This window comes from Vespa mandarinia, chromosome 1 (genome assembly GCF_050613455.1).
Source record: "Vespa mandarinia isolate Hongniang chromosome 1, ASM5061345v1, whole genome shotgun sequence".
Lineage (NCBI taxonomy): Eukaryota > Metazoa > Arthropoda > Insecta > Hymenoptera > Vespidae > Vespa > Vespa mandarinia.
This window is the reverse complement of record NC_140810.1, coordinates 12,043,327-12,061,722: the sequence shown is the minus strand read 5'-3', so window position 1 is coordinate 12,061,722 and position 18,396 is coordinate 12,043,327. Positions and strand designations below refer to the sequence as shown.

At 37.5% G+C, this 18,396-nt stretch overlaps 1 protein-coding gene across 8 annotated transcripts in view; it reads left to right on the top strand.

The window, feature by feature from the left end:
• The window catches only part of Rbp6 (RNA-binding protein 6), a 598,400-nt gene that overhangs the window by 404,254 nt on the left and 175,750 nt on the right, over positions 1 to 18,396 (top strand). Inside the window, exon 1 of one of the 8 annotated variants that reach the window (XM_035875520.2) lies at positions 2,849 to 3,774. The exons of the other annotated variants lie outside the window; for them this stretch is intronic. The gene's annotated coding sequence lies outside the window, so the exon portion shown is untranslated. Of the gene's footprint in view, positions 1 to 2,848; positions 3,775 to 18,396 lie in introns of those variants that run through there. 8 annotated transcript variants of the gene reach the window in all.

Below are 18,396 nucleotides of genomic sequence, written 5' to 3'. Positions count from 1 at the left end.
CAAATAATTTTTGTGTTTCATATTAGTTTGCTTGAAAATGGCGACGGCTCTTTAGAATCACTCTTATAATATCCTCGAAGCGAGCGTCTGCGTACGAAAAGAAATAACACATTGTTATGGAAGAAATTAGACTTCGATGGACAAACAGTACACACATATCTACATCGACGGATCGACCAATCTCAAAACACATTTTCCACCGAAATCTTCGTGCCCTCATCTATTCACGTAATTGTAACTATTTAAGGGTCAAGTAAAAATGTGCGGTTTTCTCGATGTAACCTACTTTTTTCTTTCATATAAAGTTTTAACAAATTGTATGATTGTACTTAATACGTGAATATTATTCCATAGATAAATTTAATATTTTTAATATTTTATAACGAACAAATGTTTTGAAATCTTTTTGTATTAAATTATGACAGTAATATAACGCATTATTATCTATTTCATTGGAACATTCGCTAATGCAATATAATAACATCTACAACCTCATTGCCACAATTCTAGTCGTGTAGTCGCGCTTGTCGCACGATAGAAGGAAACACGCGCCAGTAGACTTTTCCCGCCAAGATCATTCAACGTCTTGTTTTGGATCTAAGCCAAATACTGAATACGTCGGCGGAATAGTGCGCCCTCCTTTTTACCTCTGCCATCTTGTCGTTTCTTCTAACTGCTATCAGACCTACAATTACGACTCAATGCTATAGCCATCACTCTTAGTGCTGGGATCACTCTTAGTGCCACATTGTAAAAGCAAGGTGCCTTCTAATAAGATCGGGTCATGGTAGGTATTACGCAACATAGTCGAACGTAAATGTGACACGACAAATTCTCCAAAAATTATCTGTTGGAAATGTTCTTTATCGGCGTGAATTAAATGTTTCTGCGAACGAAATTATAGGTACAGTGGATTTCAGAGAAAAGAATGTGGCACCGTAAAGATAGTTGTTTATTTGCATCGATATCGACTATTTACTCGTTTTATTATGTAATGTACTGTATACCATGTACTGTATACTAAAAGTAGTATAAAATATTGCTTTCGCGAGTGCTTCTTCTAGTTCATTAGAATCGTCAGTATATACTTTAAATTTATATTTAAAAATTTCTATGCATTTCTTTCTGTCCCAAAAGTGTATGCATATCTCTCTTGTAGAAACGAGTAATGATTATAGCGAGGGTGTGCGTGAAGTTCATAGTGTTGGACGGAAGCCAAGTCACGTTATAGCTCAATGAAATCTTTCTACGTTAGCTTACCCTTTTTCTTCAACGCTAAGCATAGGATACATTCACACTAAGTTGCTAGACGAGAAGCAGAAAGGAAGAGTGAGCGAGATAGACGGATAGGTAGATAAAGATAAATGGTTAGATAGATAGGGGAGAGAGAGAGAGAGAGAGAGAGAGAGAGAGAGAGAGAGAGAAAGAGAGAGAGAGAAAGAGAGAGAGAGAAAGAGAGAGAGGGAGAGAGAGAGAACATAGTTGGCTTTCAGCCATGGAGGGAACTCGATGAAGAAGCTGGATTTACGATCCGCCGGGAGTAGTAATGGTCAACATTGGTCGGACCGGAGCAGTTCTTAAACGCGAACTTGTACTCCTTCAGAGATAACGCTCAATAACTAATTCGCTTTGACAGTAACGCGTCTTTGAAACATTAAATATGTACTAACTTATTTTTGTATTTTAGCAAGATATTAATTAAAAATTAGTTTGATTTTGCTAAGAAATTATCCTTGAATGCAAGAATCAATGTTATCAATAAAAAATTTAGTCAACTCTTCGTAAACATTATTTTTACACCATAAACTAAAGGTAAATTTCAATAAAGCAGCCTTTTTCAAACGATGAATCGTTGAATCCGACTTGAAGTAAGTCCTCTTTTGACGTATTGGCAGAAAGTTAAATCGTGAAGGCGTAACAAGTAGCCATGCTTCGAAAATGCAGAGCATTTGGTCGTAGACGTAGGAGGTAGGAGGATGAGATGAAGAAGAAGAAGAAGAAAGCGGAAGATGGGGATGGGGCTTGCGAGCAGTAACGCAGCAACAGCAGCAGCAACAGCAGTAGAAGCAGCAGCAGGAACGGCAGCAGAAGCCCCACCTCCCACCGTCGGGAGATTCAGAGTCCTTTCTCTCTCTCTCTTTCCCTCTTTCTCTCTCTCTCTCTCTCTCTCCCTCTCTCTCTTTCTCTTTCTTTCTCTCTCCCTGCGGCGTTACTATTCCGCCGTCAAGCGAGCGTGGCGTGGCGTAGGCAGTCAGGCAGTCAGGCTCTCTCTCTCCTGGCATTAAGCATTCCCGTTGGGTCGGCACAGTGAGGAGGAGAACGAGGGGAGAAGGAAAACGCGGGGAGGAGAATCGGTCGATGCTGGGGTGCCGTCGTTGTGCCAAAGGAAGGAAGTATGCGAGAAGGAGAGTCCCTCCCTTCTTCCCTCCCTCCCTGTCTCCCCCTCTCCCTCTCTCTTTCTCTCTCTCTCTCTCTCTCTCTCTCTATCCATCTCTCAATCTCTCTCTGTCTTTCAACATCCATCTTTCTCCTGTGTAGAAATGAGAGGGTAGGAGGCGTGCGTTACTATCTCCGTCGAACAACGACAACGCCCCGGGGGCGCCTGCGCGTCTCGGAGGGGTAGCACTGTGTTACCTCTCAGCCTGGAGGGGTAACAGAAGCATGGAGGAAGAGACTAGAGAGAGAGGGAAGGTTACTCGGTCTCCTACCACCTCGCTTTCGTGCTCCTCTCGAGCGCAAAGTGTAGCACGCTCCCTACCAGCAGAGCCGCGCGCTACTCCCCTTCGCTTCCCCTCGCTACGATTCCACTGCCCGGGCCTCCACGGTCGCCCCATTCCGTTCTTGGCATCACAGCGTGCAACATTTGAGCTGACGTACGACGACGAGGAGCGCGACGACGACCACCTGCCTCCCTGTTACAGTTACCGTTACCGTTACTGTTATCGTTGCCGTTGACGTTGACGTTGTCGTTTCTTTGAGTGTGCTCGTTGCGTTCCCTCTCTCTCTTACACATACACATATACACACACCCACTTGCTCTCGTATTCGATCTCTTTCTCCCTCTCTTTCTCTCAACTTGCTTACACGTCTCGCTGCGCACCCTTGATTATATCCTCGGGTCTTTATCTTCGGAGAGATCATCAGCGAAAGAAGATTGCTGCAACCAAGAAGATTTATACATCGAATAGTGATACTCGAGAAGACTAAACGAGGCAGTAAACGCGCGCGAAGAAAGAGCAGATTCGTGATTGTCGGTCAAGTGCTCCGAGATATTGTTATCGTCGTAGTCGTTGGCAGTTCTGACACAGTGTTATATTATATTCATATACACACAAATCTGTAAGGAAATCATAGATCGGCTTGGTCACAGGTGATCGTTTTGAAATCATCATCGAATCTGCAGCCGTCGTCAACGAGAGATAACAAGATTGGGAGAGATACGAAGTCAGTGAGTTTTACGGGATCCCCTGGAATAACACTTACTCTTCGTTACTCATTCGGTCTGTTGTTATCAATTTAACGAAGTCTAGAAAGAACAACACGTATCGTAAGCGTGCATTGAAAGCTGAAGAAGCCACAAACGTATCCTGTACGAGCCTACCTACTGCCGGACTCTTTCTCTTTTGAGGAGAAAGCGAAGAACATCGCGCCGATCGCACGGCACTCGGTACGCGCGCCGGTACTGAGTGACCTGCATCGTCCAAAAAAAGTTACCAAAAGGTGTACACAACGGCGGTCACCACGTACATCACACCGCTCATCACCCCGGAGAAGGTACGCTGACTTCTATCTTCTTCTTCCCTCTTCACTTCGAAGTACATTCTTAATGAGGAAATCCCACTCTCTTTTTCTATCTCTCTTCTCTTACTTTCTTTCCATATGTTTTTCTTTATGCGTATCATTGCGATTGTATATGTGTAGGTGGTTTGCTTCAACTCGTCTATGTGTGCGTGATTATACAAGTGCATGTGTGTGAGTGTGTCAGTTAGCTCGAGATTTGTGTGTGGGTGGAACGTGATCCTGAACGTCATCCGTCGGTCGGTGGCGAATGAAACAGGGTGGTGAACGTCGCGCGGAAATGCACGCACACGTACGAGTAACCCGTACGCGAATATATCTGCATACTCTCTCTTTCTCTCCTCCCTTTCTCCTTCTCTTTCTCTATGTTACCATAGTCTGTTCTCAATATCTCCTTTTATTCTTCTTACCTTTTTCGTATATGGCTCGCTTTTATCTCCATATATCGTTTATTTTTCACAATGGTGCTTACTGACCGAAAACTCTCTCGTATACATAGACAGTTGTTTCGTCTTCGTATCTGACGTTCTATCGCATCAGAGAGTATCTCTCAATCTCTAGATTTTGTTACTTTTGACAAACGTATAACCCCCGGGCGATCTGGTTTCTCTTTCTCTACCATAGCATAAAGTTTTGCTTTCTGTGGATTCAGATAGGTAAAAATATTGAAATAAATTTGGCACATATATTTCGTATTAAAAATTGTTCAACTTTTAAAATGAAATGCAATATAATTGATATAATTGAAAAGAGAAAAATTCATATTATTTAAATATTTTATTTCTTCAATCGAATAAAGTTTTCAAAACTCAATCGCCATAAAAGTCGCTCTTGCAGCAATCACTGCAGCCAAGTAAATCAAACACGAATGATTATTTCGTGACCATTGCCAAAGCCACGTGTTAGTACAAGAATTGGCTCCTCGTGGATTCTTTAGTCTGATTTATAACAGTATTGGTCTCGACACGGATTTGGCTTGTCTCATTTACCGTATATAAAACATCCTGAAAAGGATTTCTTTGTATTTCAATGGAAGTATGGTTTATCATTCTTTCTTGATATTTCATTTTCGAACTATATTTTTTGTAAAGCTAATTTAAAGTTTTCTATTTCACCCAATTTCTGTCCTACTCCATTTTAACTCAATATCGTGACAGTAAAAAACCGGATTGACTTTCGGTCGCTGAGGCAACAGTGTCGTCCAACAATTTGTTAGAAGTCATTCTAGCCGCAAGAATAGTTTCACGTCTGGCTATCGTGCTATGCGTATCGTTCTTACCTCTTTATCTTCTTGTCTCTCTCTCCTTCTCCCTCCTTTTCTCACTCTTCTGTCCTCTTTAAACGAAAGATCAAGTTACTCGAGCGGAAAAGTTCTATCAGTATTTTAGCTCGCAGTCGCCGAATCGTTGTAGTACTCTCGGTACCTTCGCTCTCCGTGGAATTGCTTTGAAACGAAGAACTACTTCGACTCAGAGGAAATTCTTATCGGATTCGTTGCACGAATTCTTTTACCGCGAGAGGATACGCTCGATCGAATATCGAGGATCGTATTTTTCTAAAGCAGGAAAAAGATGTAGTGTCTACGTGTAAATTCCATCTTCAATTTTTCTCTTATCTTCTTTTTTCTTGCCTTTTATTCTTTTTTCTTTTTTCCTTTTTTATTTTTTTTTTTTTTATTTTAGAATGAGAAATAAACGAGACACTTTTACGAGAATATCGGGGATAGCGTTTAGATTAAGCGACGAGAAGCAGGAGATGTATCGTTACGCGGAAAACGCCGCCTTCGGTCCGCAACTCCTGTAAACTTTTTCACGCGAGAAGTAGAAGTGATAGTGGTGATGTTGCTTGCGAAGGTAGTGGTGAAGGGTCGTACATCCTGAAGTTCCCCGAAGCGATATATCCTAGAGAACTGGTGATTGTTCCCTGCTTTTTCTTACGGAAATGTATAAAGCTTTCTCTTTCTCTCTTCTTCCCTCGACCCTCGTTCCGTCTAAAGTAAAATGCTGAAGTTTCTATTGCGACGAGCTCGCAATGTCGTTCTCCCCTGCTGTGAGGCAGGACCAGTAGAACCTGGCTTTAGTTTCCAAACCAGGAAGAACTCGGTTTCTCATAGCGTTACCGCTCGACCATAGCGAAAGGGGTAAGCGGATTTTCTGGTCTCTCCTGATACTACCTTGAGTAAAAAGACCAGCTTCAAGGAAGAATAAAGACAGAGAGAAAGAAAGTAAGAGAGAAGAGAGAGATAGATAGAGAGAGAGAGAGAGAGAGAGAGAAAGAGAGAAACGACAGTGATGGTGTTAAAATAAAAAGAAAATGTCTACAAGTTCGTTTTATTGTTTCGTTTGTTTATGAGATATCTTGAGGTAGATAATTTATCGATAAACGAAGAAAGTAGAATTGAAAGGAAAATTTGAGAAGAGACCATTATGTTCGAATCGAAATATCAATGACGACAAGTCAAAGATAAGAAAATAGCTCGAGGGTTATAGATTTTACGATTCATGGACTCTTTCAAAAGTCTTATACTTTTTTTATTCCCCTTTTTCTCTCGTCAAAATCGTTTGAGAAAAAATGGGGTTAAACGAGGTTGGTAGAAACGAAGGGGATAGAAACGAAGGGGATAGAAACGAAGGGGATAGAAACGAAGAGTTTGAAAAAAGAAGTAGAGAAAGGGTGTATCGTCGATCGAAGGGGAATTAGGTAACCGATTTCGGGAGAAACATGGTCCGTATACATCGAAACGCTTTTAATTCTAGGGCGGGAAGACTGCTAGCTTCCCGCGCTATCTCTACTCTTTGGAATACTCTGGAACAAGTCGCGCGATACTGTATAACCAACTGCGACACATTGCCTACAGTACTAAAGAATTCTATGAACAAATCCTATCAAATGACTCTCTTTTCATTTTTCGATTGCCGGAGGAAGAGAATATTTTCAATAGACGATTTCCTTGGAAATTCAAATTAATCCTATGAATAGTAAAAATATTATCGATATTCTCTAATACCTTTAATACTAGAGACAGAAAATGAGCTTGAGCAAATGTTCCATTTTATTTAACTTGTCTCTATCTTTATTAGAAACAGAAATGATATGACATTAAATTCAATTATTGCTTTACATCTTAACAAAATAATCTTTTCGTGTATTTCCCTATTTACAGGGAATTCTCAGCTTATATCAAGAACGAGGAACGCAAAATGTATGACATTGATTCGTTGAAGACGCGACGCAAGACAAGAGTCAAGCGTCTTCTACTATGGCAAACAAACTTCCCTGCCTCTTGTCTGGTGCTCTCATGTAAACAGAGGCAATCCTTCTTGGAATTTTCTATTCGTGCATTTACTGTACCTCTCGTCAGATTTCCGTTCTCTTTTCTCTCTTTCTTTCTCTTCAAAAAGCACGCTCTAATTTTTTCACACAATGTGCTCTCGTGTATATATTCTATAGAGAAGGAGACATAGCAAGTAGATGTGTATGCTATCCTGTTTGTTAGATAAACAATAATAGCTACGCGTAAAAGAAGGACGATCGAAAGAAATAAAAATAGATAGATAGATAGATAGAGAAAGATAGATTTGTTGAAGTAATTTAAATTGTTAAGTAATAGAATTTTATTAGTTGCTTTAAATATTACCGAAAGCACTAATTTTTAGCGCGAAGAGTTTTACAGTATTATCAATTTTTCTGTTTATAAGCGGTAGCAACGCGTCGAGCAATGGAATTGGAATGAGTTTTTAAAGTTAGATATATGAATCACACTTCTATATTCAAAAGACCGAAAGTATTGCATATTTTGTACACAGAGAATCTAGAAACATTTTTTTTCTATCGTAGTTTTTTATATCCTCTTCCATTTACTTTTCCTTTTTACTCGTTCTAATCGTAAAAGTCGCGGTACGACGACAACAACGTGCTCGCAAACACACTTGTGCTGGCTAACGAACGTAATACGATTTTCCTTTAATTGTATAGCACGATCGCCTCCTCTCTTTATCCCAGAGGGATAAAAAGTGCGGACGAGATAGAGAGAGAGAGAGAGAGAGAGAGAGAGAGAGAGAGAGAGAGAGAAAGATAGCACAGTATAACACTGGTTAAAGGAAACACGCATCGAGTCGATCGCCGAAGAATCGCACGAATCGAAAAACTCGTTACGTCGCTAATTAGTGGTGACAGTTAACGACGACGGCAACAAAGACGAAACTAGTGGGGTGATATCCATGTGTTCATATATGAATCGTGACGTAATTATGAACAATGTTACAGGAAACCGATTGCAGTAGCTTCCAATGGGACAAGTTATTGGGGGTTCCAGGATGAAAAGCGGAAGTGTAGAAGGCTAAAATAAGATAGTGAGAAAAAGGGAGAGAAGGGACGAGAAGGGACGAGAAGGAGAGAAAGAGAGAGAGAGGGAGGGAGAGAAAGAGCGAGAAAGCGAGAAGCGAATGAGAGAAAAAGTGAGAAAGCGAATGAGAGAAAAAGAACAAGCGTATATAAACGATCACAGGCCATTTTATCGGCAGAACGAAACATTTCCGATATTTAGCATTTATAATTTCCACAGCACACGTATGTGTAATGACCGATACAAGTTTTCCCAAACCCTCTTCTATCTCAAATTTGCACGAACTTCGTAGTCTACCTACCAACTTCTCTCTGTCCGTGTCTGCTTCCCATTCTCTTTCTCTTTCTCTCTCGCTCTTTCATTTTAACGACCGTTCGATTGCGTGCACCTGTGTACGCTTCGTTCCGCTTGGCCGCAGCAATTTTGTCGATACACCGCGTTCGTAAATTCGGCATTTAACGCACTCAAGTATATCCCCCGACCTGTTATTATTTAATTAGCGGCGTCGTTGGGTCGCGTCATTATCCACAGTGATGAATTTAATTTCGTTGAGTTTATCTATATCGTTTATCCTTTCCCTATCGCAACAAGCTCGATGATGATTGATAACAGAAGTAGTCCAATATTTGATAAATATAAAGCCTCAAATTTCTAATTTGACTTGTTGTTATGTATCCTGTTATATCGATCGAGATTGAAATAGAGGAGATCGACTTGCGAGTCAAGGCAAACGTTCACTTAAAAGTTTTTTGAGATAATTGCGCTCGAGAATACTTTCAAATTATTTATCCATTTGAGAGAAATTCTGAGAATTTGAAGTCTCAGATAGTCACTAGCATGTTTGTCAAAAGTTTACTATCGAACAGAACTCACACAATTGTGTCCATCAGAATAAAGTATACATTCATCTTTTCAATATTGACATTTTACTTCGTATGTTGTTATTAATTTGAAGGTCCCATATTTCATTCATTCTTGCAGGTACTTTCGTTGCAGCTATTACTCTTCGATAGTAACTCTCATTGTCTTAATATGATTATATTATACTAATTCGTATTTCTGAGAGAGCTCTCCGATAGTAACATTCCTTTGTTTCCATTTGAGAGTATGCTATATATAATCAATACAATCGCTCTCAGATAATTACCCTGAAATGCTGTGTGTACTGGTAAGAAATACTCTTGAAAGCATACTTTCACGATAGTTCTGTTTTCAAGTGGACAGTTGCCTTAGATCGATAATGAATAACGTGAAATTTGCATATTCCGATCGATATTTATTTTTTAATATAAAGTACCTTGAACTGAAATCGTAAAGTTTCCCGAAATTTACTAAAATTGGGTCTAAAAGCGTGGACTCATTTCTGTCATAAGATGAATTAGTTCTTATCGTTAAGAATACCATCTAATACGATTATAATATCTTTGACAACGACTTGATTGATTTCCGTACATTTTTCGTGACCAATAAGGTGCTCTTTTCTTCGGATATCATGATCGGTGATTTTAACTTTTTTGTATATTGAAATTTATTGTCAAATTCATTAAACTTTTTCGATTTTGCTATTTTAACAATATTTATTTCTATTTTTATCTTCCTTTCTCTTTCTATTTTCTCTTCCTTTAAATTTTTCACAAATAAATATATTTATAATTGTCAATTGTGATTTAGTAGTAACTATAGAATATCGGTAATAAGCATGGAGTATTTCGATAGCAGAAAAAAGAGATAAGGAGAAGAGAAGAATTTGAGAATAGCAGGAGAGAAAGAGAAAAAGAGAGAGAGAGAGAGAGAGAGAGAGAGAAGCGAAGAGGAGGTTTGAGATTTCTGCATCACTGAATACAAACTTAATCCGGCACACATCGATAGCACTTTCATTGAGTACACGTTTCGTTAATTAATCTCCCGTTACCGTGCAAAGTAAAAGCAATAGTTCACCAAGCTACCCTAGTTCCTTCTTTATGATCCAGTCTTAATTTCCGGGCGAATCGTATTTGGCATAATACTTGAATTATAGTAGTGATTTAATATCGCAACCAAGCGATTACGTTCCGATAATTTCGCAAAGTTTCTTGCTTGTGCGAACTTTTTCTTCTACGATTGTTTTTACTATTCTTTCTCGATTAGAGAGAGAACGCGAGAGAGAACGCGCGCGAGGGAGAGAGAGAGAGAGAGAGAGAGAGAGAGAATGGTGGATAGTAAAATAATATTTATTGTCGACTATGAAAGTTATTGGAAAAACAATTATTATATCTGTACGTAAGAGCGTTATATGGAGCATCGGTTTTTACTTAAACGAAATCTTGTCGATGTACGCGTGCACGTTCACACTCTTTCTTTTCATTCATCCAATTCTCTCTTTCTTTTTTCTTCCTCCCTCTTTCTCTTTCACTTTGGCGATTCACCGAAAATGTATGAAAATATTTTTTACGTCAAATATATTACGTTTAAAATATTGTATCTACTTTTCATCGAAACCATCTCTATTCGCGTTTCTTCTTGATCAAGCGTTAATAGACATCCACGCGACCGAATCGAATTAACGGTGGTTGCGCTAAGTATTCCGGGTAAATATACTTACCTACATATTTTAACGGAATGAAAATTTCGAACGTAGGAGTTTCTTCGTCGGGCAACAACGTTTTGAAATAGGTGGTACTTCGTGGCGATGGTGAGCTGCCAATGCCATTCGAGAGCTGGTTTACATTTTAATTGGCAGCAATGCGAGCGAGCCTTAATAGTGTTTCTGTTATCGAGGATTGAATGGGGAAGTATTACAATGGTACCTTTTCGTTCTACTCATCCTCTTCCGCGGTGGGACAAACGTCTGCGAATGTGTCTGTAAATGTGCTAGCACGGTGTCGGCGTAATCGAGTTCAGGTCGCTATTGAATTTGTACGTGCTCGAACAGTTTAGATACGTGATTATCTATATTCCCTTACAACTACGTTCCCTTCGTCTTCTCTCTCTTTCTCTCTCTCTCTCTCTCTCTCTCTCTCTCTCTCTATCTCTTTTTCTTTCACTTACTTCTTCCTCTTCTCTTATTCTCTCCTCTCTCTTGTCCGAAGATCTCAAAAAAGATACAATCATTTAAAAAGATGTAGATTCACATACACATGTTCACATATGTATAACACGGATACGCATAAGTAAAAAGGTTGAAGTCACAATCGATCAATTTTTCAGGAAAGCTTTTGAAACCTCTCCTAGTAGCGTACGACCTTGTGGTGGCAATTTTTCCACTCAAAAGAAATTCTATTTACGTGAAGCGCCGCACTGCGAACTTCCACGGCGAACGATCACGACGAAACAGTAGATATGAATGGAAACGCGATGAAAGCATATTTCCGCGTAAACGCATTTCCCTAATGGAGTTAAGCGAGACCTGCAATAAAAACTAGTCAATATTACGGCATTATGTATTCTTGCTACTCTTTCTCGTCGTAATAGCATTCGAAGGCGAAAAAGGCGGGAATATATTCGTGACTCATGCTTTTTTCTAGGGTAATACTTAAAATTGTAATCATAGTTCGACGTCCCGATTTACAAAGTACACTATATTCATTCGTTTTTTTCATTCTTTCATTCTTTTTCGTTACGATTTCGTCGAGTATCGGTTGACTGTTTTAACAATTTCATTTTTTTTTAATCATAAATAGTATAATGTACCTCCAATAATATAAAATCAAAATGTAGAGCTTACACTCATACACTTATTGCAATCATCTCTCCAAACAAAAATCGTTAATAAGTACAGAGCAATGAAGAGAGATTTTACAAGCATTTTTAAAATCTGATGTATGTGGCACAATAAAGACCAGCAGTGATGACAATTCAAAGGAGATTCGACAATTTTTCTTATGTCTGAATACTTGTGAAATTTGAATATGGGGAATTTTGCTTCCTTTCTTTCTCACGTGGTTAAAATATTTTGACAAAAGTTTCGTGTTTGAGTTGTGTCAAAGTAAACACAACGTTCGTATCTAAAAGTAAAAAACATCAATCGAGAACTAACGTAGAATTGGAAGAAAAGAATTTCCGTAAGACGAAGGTGCAGGAAAGAAATGCCGCACCATCGACACAACGTCCTAGTAGAAACAGTCGGATAAACAGACAGACAGTGCAGGCATGAAAACCAAAGCGCAATGAAGTATTTTTGTCGTGTCTGAATAAAAACCGGTTGTGATAATGTGCATCAAAGGCAGAGAGTAAAAATAGAGCATCGTGCTTAAGCCACACGTATACTGTCAGACGTCGATGCTTTCATCTTCTCGTTCAAAGAGCGACTCTTGTAAATGTTTGATGCCACAGGATCAATAAATGTAGGAAAGAGATCGCGCGCATACAACCCGGAAGTCGTAGAAAGATATCGTGTCGTTGGCTCGTTCGAATCTCGTAAGAATAAGACCTGACTAGAGGTAAGATCTTTTCCTTTATGAGCCAACAAAGTGAGTCCATCTTGTTGTAGTTGCGAAGGAAAAAAGTTTATTGTACATACGCCGTAAAATATATTATTACAGTACTCCAACTCATAGAATTTTCTCATCTTATTATTACTGTCACGTAGGTGAGCGAACTTCTTTTTCAGCTCGTTTGTTGTCGTCGACTAGTTATGAGGAAGTTTGAGAAAAGAGAAAAAGATACATTTGAGGGCAAACGATGACAGGGTTTCGTACTAGAATGAAAGTACATAAGGAAAGTATCGGACCTTCAAAGTAGAGGACTGACACTATTTCGAGACCTTCTACCGGAGACCTAACTCATTTGTGCGAGTTATACGCGAGACGAAGATTAAGAGAATTTTCTTCCAAGCTAAAATTCAATATATAAGTCTTTCTCTTCCTACACGGCAACGAATTTGGACTTCGACGAACGAGCCTTCCAAATGCGTACGAAGAAAATACGAAACTTTAAAGGCGAAATAAATCGAAGGGCTACGTTGAAAAAACTAGGGAATGCGTTTGTAGAGATGTCGAAATAATTGGATGAAATTCGAATATCAGTGACAATCGAGGGAGAGATAGGAAGGGAAGGAGGATTAGTATTGAAGCGGAAAGCGATGATAGATTTCTTTATGATTCAGTAAAGTCGTAATTCAAACAATTTAAGATGGAACAGCGGACGAAGGTTGATCGATCGAGGCTACTAAAAACCAAAATGGATCGGATTTAGGTCTATATGAAGATATAACTTTTGAATTCTTGGATTATTAAATCTAATTTCGTGTTCGGAGAGGCTCTTGTGATGTCTTAGCTATCGCGATATGAAAGTTCAGCTCCTCGCCAAGGAGGTCAACTTTTTCACATCGCTGAACGAGCCTGATTGAATTTTGTTTGCATCAGTGGTACCGTCACGTTTCCGTGATAGATAGAAATAGGAAGGCATCGATTGAAAAACTCAGATTTTCTTCAAACAGTTTGAAAAGTTGTTCGGCTCCTCCATAAACCTACCTTTCTTACCCTCGTCAATCCTTGACCGAAATTTAACAGGCGAGATATAGGAGAGAAAGATAGAAAAAAAAAACAGAAGAAAAAGAACGAATGGAAGATGTGATGGTAAAAGAGAGTGGGCGGTCCATTGTGAAAAGTTTATTCGAATCAAAAACCTATCTCGAAAGAACATATGGCGTCATCGAGAATCGTAATGTCGATTCGTAAAACCGATCACATTTTACAGGAGATTTCAATACCGAAATCGTTTTTGCTAACTTTTCCTTCCTTTTGATCGGAATTAACAAGTTTTCCCAATGCAATGGCTATTAATTATTATTATATTTTTCCTTCGCAATGAAATTTTTGAAACCAAACTTTTACGATTCTCTTTAGTTGTAGTGAAAATGTGAAAATCGTGTAAACATTTCGTGGTTCTCTCGTACGGCATTCGCAGCAATTCATTATTACGTTATGAGCGTTCCATTGTATCCCACGCGCGTGTCCTTTAGTGTCATTACGAACAGAAATACATTCTTGGACAAAACGGCTGAAATTCAGGAACGGGAAATTATATTCGACAATGGCTGGTCGAGTCCAGCATAACTGAACACATTATATACATACCAGTATGGGAACAAGATCGGTTCTTTTCTTTCCGCCATTCTTGCGATTGCTATTAACAGCTTACTTTTATTCTCGAACACTATCAACAGCGTACTTTTCTTTTCGGACATTTATAGATCTTAACTAGTATGTGAACACTTAATCGTACATGTATGTTTATGTGTATGTATAAAGAAATCAAATGAGGAAGATTCTTTAAAAACGGTTTTATATCACTCGACATTCATTATTTTACTGTCCCGTTTGATTGGGATCTCTAGATGCTGCAAGATCATTTCGATTAAATCATTAAACTTTCACAGACTTATGATTGCACGAAAAACTCCATCCAACATAAAAGAAGGTTTGATGTAACTTTACACTGTGTATATATATCTTCACCTGTGTGTATGTATGTGTGTGTGTCTATATATATATATATATAAAGAGAAAGAGAGAGAGAGAGAAAGAGAGAAATTGTGAAACTACTGAAGAAAGGAGAATTTGTGGAAGTCCTCAGTGAGAACAAGCGATGTAGTGTGAATAATTTGCTAAAGTACGCGTACGTGTCTTGTGTATGTGTATGTGTAATCATAGGCATTCTGGATACGTATGTACGTATGCGATATCGAGCATGAACGTTGAATCCGTGAGGAGAACGAGCCAGAATCAGGACTGGACAGTGCGATAGCGATGCTGAGCCATCCAGTAACGTTGAGCGCCTTAGCGCTCCGGTTACTGATAACCTCTACCTTTCTCTCTCTCTCTCTCTCTCTCTCTCTCTCTCTTTCTCTCTCTCTCTCTTTCTCTCTCTCTTTCTCTCTCTTAACCTTGTATTTGAACACTTTTCTTATTATTTATAGTCATTGATTTAAATTTATAAAATGTTTTCATCAAGAAAAATTGTTCTGATTTCTTTTCGATTTTGTGAAACTTGGTCGCATACTGACAGCTTCTAAGTTCTTTCTTCTCCTAAAATTTTGCGTTAATATTAAAGGATCTTTCTTTATTTATCGAGTTCGCCTACATTTCTATTCTGCTTTTTCGTTTAATCGTGATTCTATCCTCGTGTACGTCGATACTTCAATCTATTGAATTCTATATTATATTTGTAGGCTTATTGTCGAATTTCCGCCGAAAAGCCTAGCGGCGGCGGTACTTTTCTATCTGTCCTGGATTACCGGACTACCTTGAAGAGTTTAAGCTGCGTTCAATATTCTTTTGTCAAGGATTTTTCGTATTCTTTGTATGACCCTGAGTGAATTAAAGTCAGTATGTTCATGGACTTGAATTAGTAAACTTAAAAAAAGAAAAGATCTCATTCTTCTTTAATTTTTGGTGTTTTGTTTTATTCTATTTTATTAATTGTTATTAATTACTTCTACATATTGAAGTTTCGTTCATTGCTATTGTCGTTGAAATATGTACAAAGTTACGGTAGTAACATATCAATTCCGCCTATCACGAAAGGATCAAAAAGTAAAATTGGCTGTCAGAAAGAACGAGCGATCTGTTTGCAAATGATTGACGATTGAAAGTGGATCGAAACACCATCGTTGGTTTAAAAGTAATTCCGGTAATTTTTTCGCAAGCTTTTCAGGCTCGAAACACGCTCGAGTGCCGCTTTTAACGGCGCTAGCGTCGAAAGAAGGGTGCCTTACAAAGCTCGAAAGATTAATACGTGTCCGCTCAAAATCATTTTAGAAGGAGCGATCTTTGATATTCTAATGGAGCTTGAATGAACGAGGGATGGAAAAAGAGGGAGAAGAGAGAGAGAGAGAAAGAGAGAGAGAGAGAGAGAGAGAAAAAAGCGAGGTTCGAAAAGAGATAGAGGCATTAGGAGGATGAAACGTCGAGGGACTGGATAATTTTGCATTGTCGCGTATGGAGGTCAAAGGGATAAGAATGTTCCCTGGATAGGGCCCTTATTCGAAGAATATGCTTACATACAAGAAAAAAAGTAGGCAATGATAGGCAAGAAAATAGCTACTAAGATATACCCGTATTTCTACATGTATATCTACATTGAAGAACATAACTCTTCGATGATTTGTTGTTTTTCCTGTCTCTTACTTTTTTGCTCTACTTTTCCAACTCCACTCTTTTTTCCGTACTTTTTGACCTTATCTCTAATGACGCTAATGAAACGATTCGTTACCATCTTTTACGTCATTAATCACTAAATATTTTTTTGTGCAAAGTTTGTAATTTTCCAATTGGACCATGTTGTTTTTTCTTTTTTTCGGATTTATAAATTTTTTCTCTTTCCTTCCCTTTTTGCAATATACAAAAATGAGCGAAAATATTTCGGAAAAAATACCAAGTAATTTATATCATCTAACAAATCTATTTTATTTTCGTTGAATCTAACAGACAAATTTTCTTGCAAAACAAACAGGACTAATATTTTTGAGCATGTACATACGTACATACATATATCTAAATCTCTTTCGATATAACTTTACCGAAAGAATAGTGAAAAATATAAAAAAGATCTTATAAAAGACCTTATCTTAGTGATAAGAAAGTTATTGCCAAATATACATATATGTATACATATATAATGTGTATATGTATATATATATATATATATATATATATATATAAATAATATATTTATTTATTTATATTTAACTTTTATATATATATCTATATATTCAACATGTATGCTCGGTTTGAAATATTTGTAGTTTTATCAGTACAATATATAGCATCCGATTAAATTTTCATAATAATTACGAACGTGCAAAGCTTTCTTCTTGCCATTCCATGTAACCATATCTGCACTGAAGAGAGCAGATTCAGTGGAGGAGGACATACCCCCCACCCCCCTGTGTGAATGCTTATTCCAATATTTATTTCATTTCTTCTTTGTGAATTTTCATTTTGACAGCATTATAATTCTGCAATTAATATCAAATGTATAAATCTATTTTTCTATATATAAATCTATAATTCCATTATAGATTTAATTCCATTATAGATATAATTCCATTATTAAAATTAAAAAATTTGTCCTTTCAACATGAGAGATTTTTCAAAGTCAAAATTGGAAAGTAGAGTTTATTAATTTTCGAAAGACCATCGACCTTTTTTTATTTGAAATCGAGATTTTCCTTGTAAATCTTTTTTTTTCATTTAAGAAAGGCTAAAGAGAAAAAGAGAGAGAGAGAGAGAGAGAGAGAGAGAGAGATTTCTGTAAAAAATGTGGTCCCACTTATATTCTTTCTAATAGCTTTATTTTATTTTTGTTAAAAGAAAATACGGTCTATTCATTGATGACTATTTAATATAATTGGTTGTGATTTCTAATTCATGTACTCTGTCTTCCATCATCACATTATTATTATTCGAAACCTTTTAATATAATTATTTTGTTTATTGTTTTATTTATTTAATACCAAGTAACACGTAAACAACTCATAGCTAGCTCTCAGCACTAAGTACTGAACCTTTTTATGAAGACAAAAATTTGAAGAATTATTTACAAGATTAGAAGTAACCGTTTACTGAGTTAGTTTTAATAAAATAATTAAAGAAAAAACGAAAAATGTTATACTTCAGAAGTAGATTTCATTACCTAATGTATTTATCTACATGTAACATGTATCACATGCAACATTAGGTATGTTTGTATTTACATATTTCTTGGAAACCCTATTTTCTTTAATGAATCACATAAAATCGTTGAAAAGAGATCTACTCGGAAAGAAAGTGACAGCTGCATGTTTATGATAAGATTAAAAAATATTATTTCAAAAGCAACAGTAAATTTCGTACCGTTTTAAATAAAATAATTACGTTATTTAATTTTGATTTTATTTGTTCTTGTTCTCATAGATCGATTAAAGAATTAAATATAGACTGTATTTTTATTTTTTGAATTGCTCGGTTCAAATATTTGATCTGCGATTTATAAATACAAAATATTTTATTTGATTCCATCGGCAAAAAAGATTCGCCATCACTGATATAGTGCATATACATTCTATTACGTTACGGTAAAAGAAAAAGAAGGAAAAGAGATGGGCTGAGCGATGAAACTGTAAAGCCACTCCCAGTAAGTTGTAAAATCGTAATAGTCTTCCGGTATTTACATAATGCTACGGCATAATAAGTGGAACTTTCTGAGTTTCCATTACCATTCCGACGGTATCCGCTCTTATCTTCGCTAACGACTATTTCAGTTCTCCTTTCCCCACTGCTGCATTCGCGACG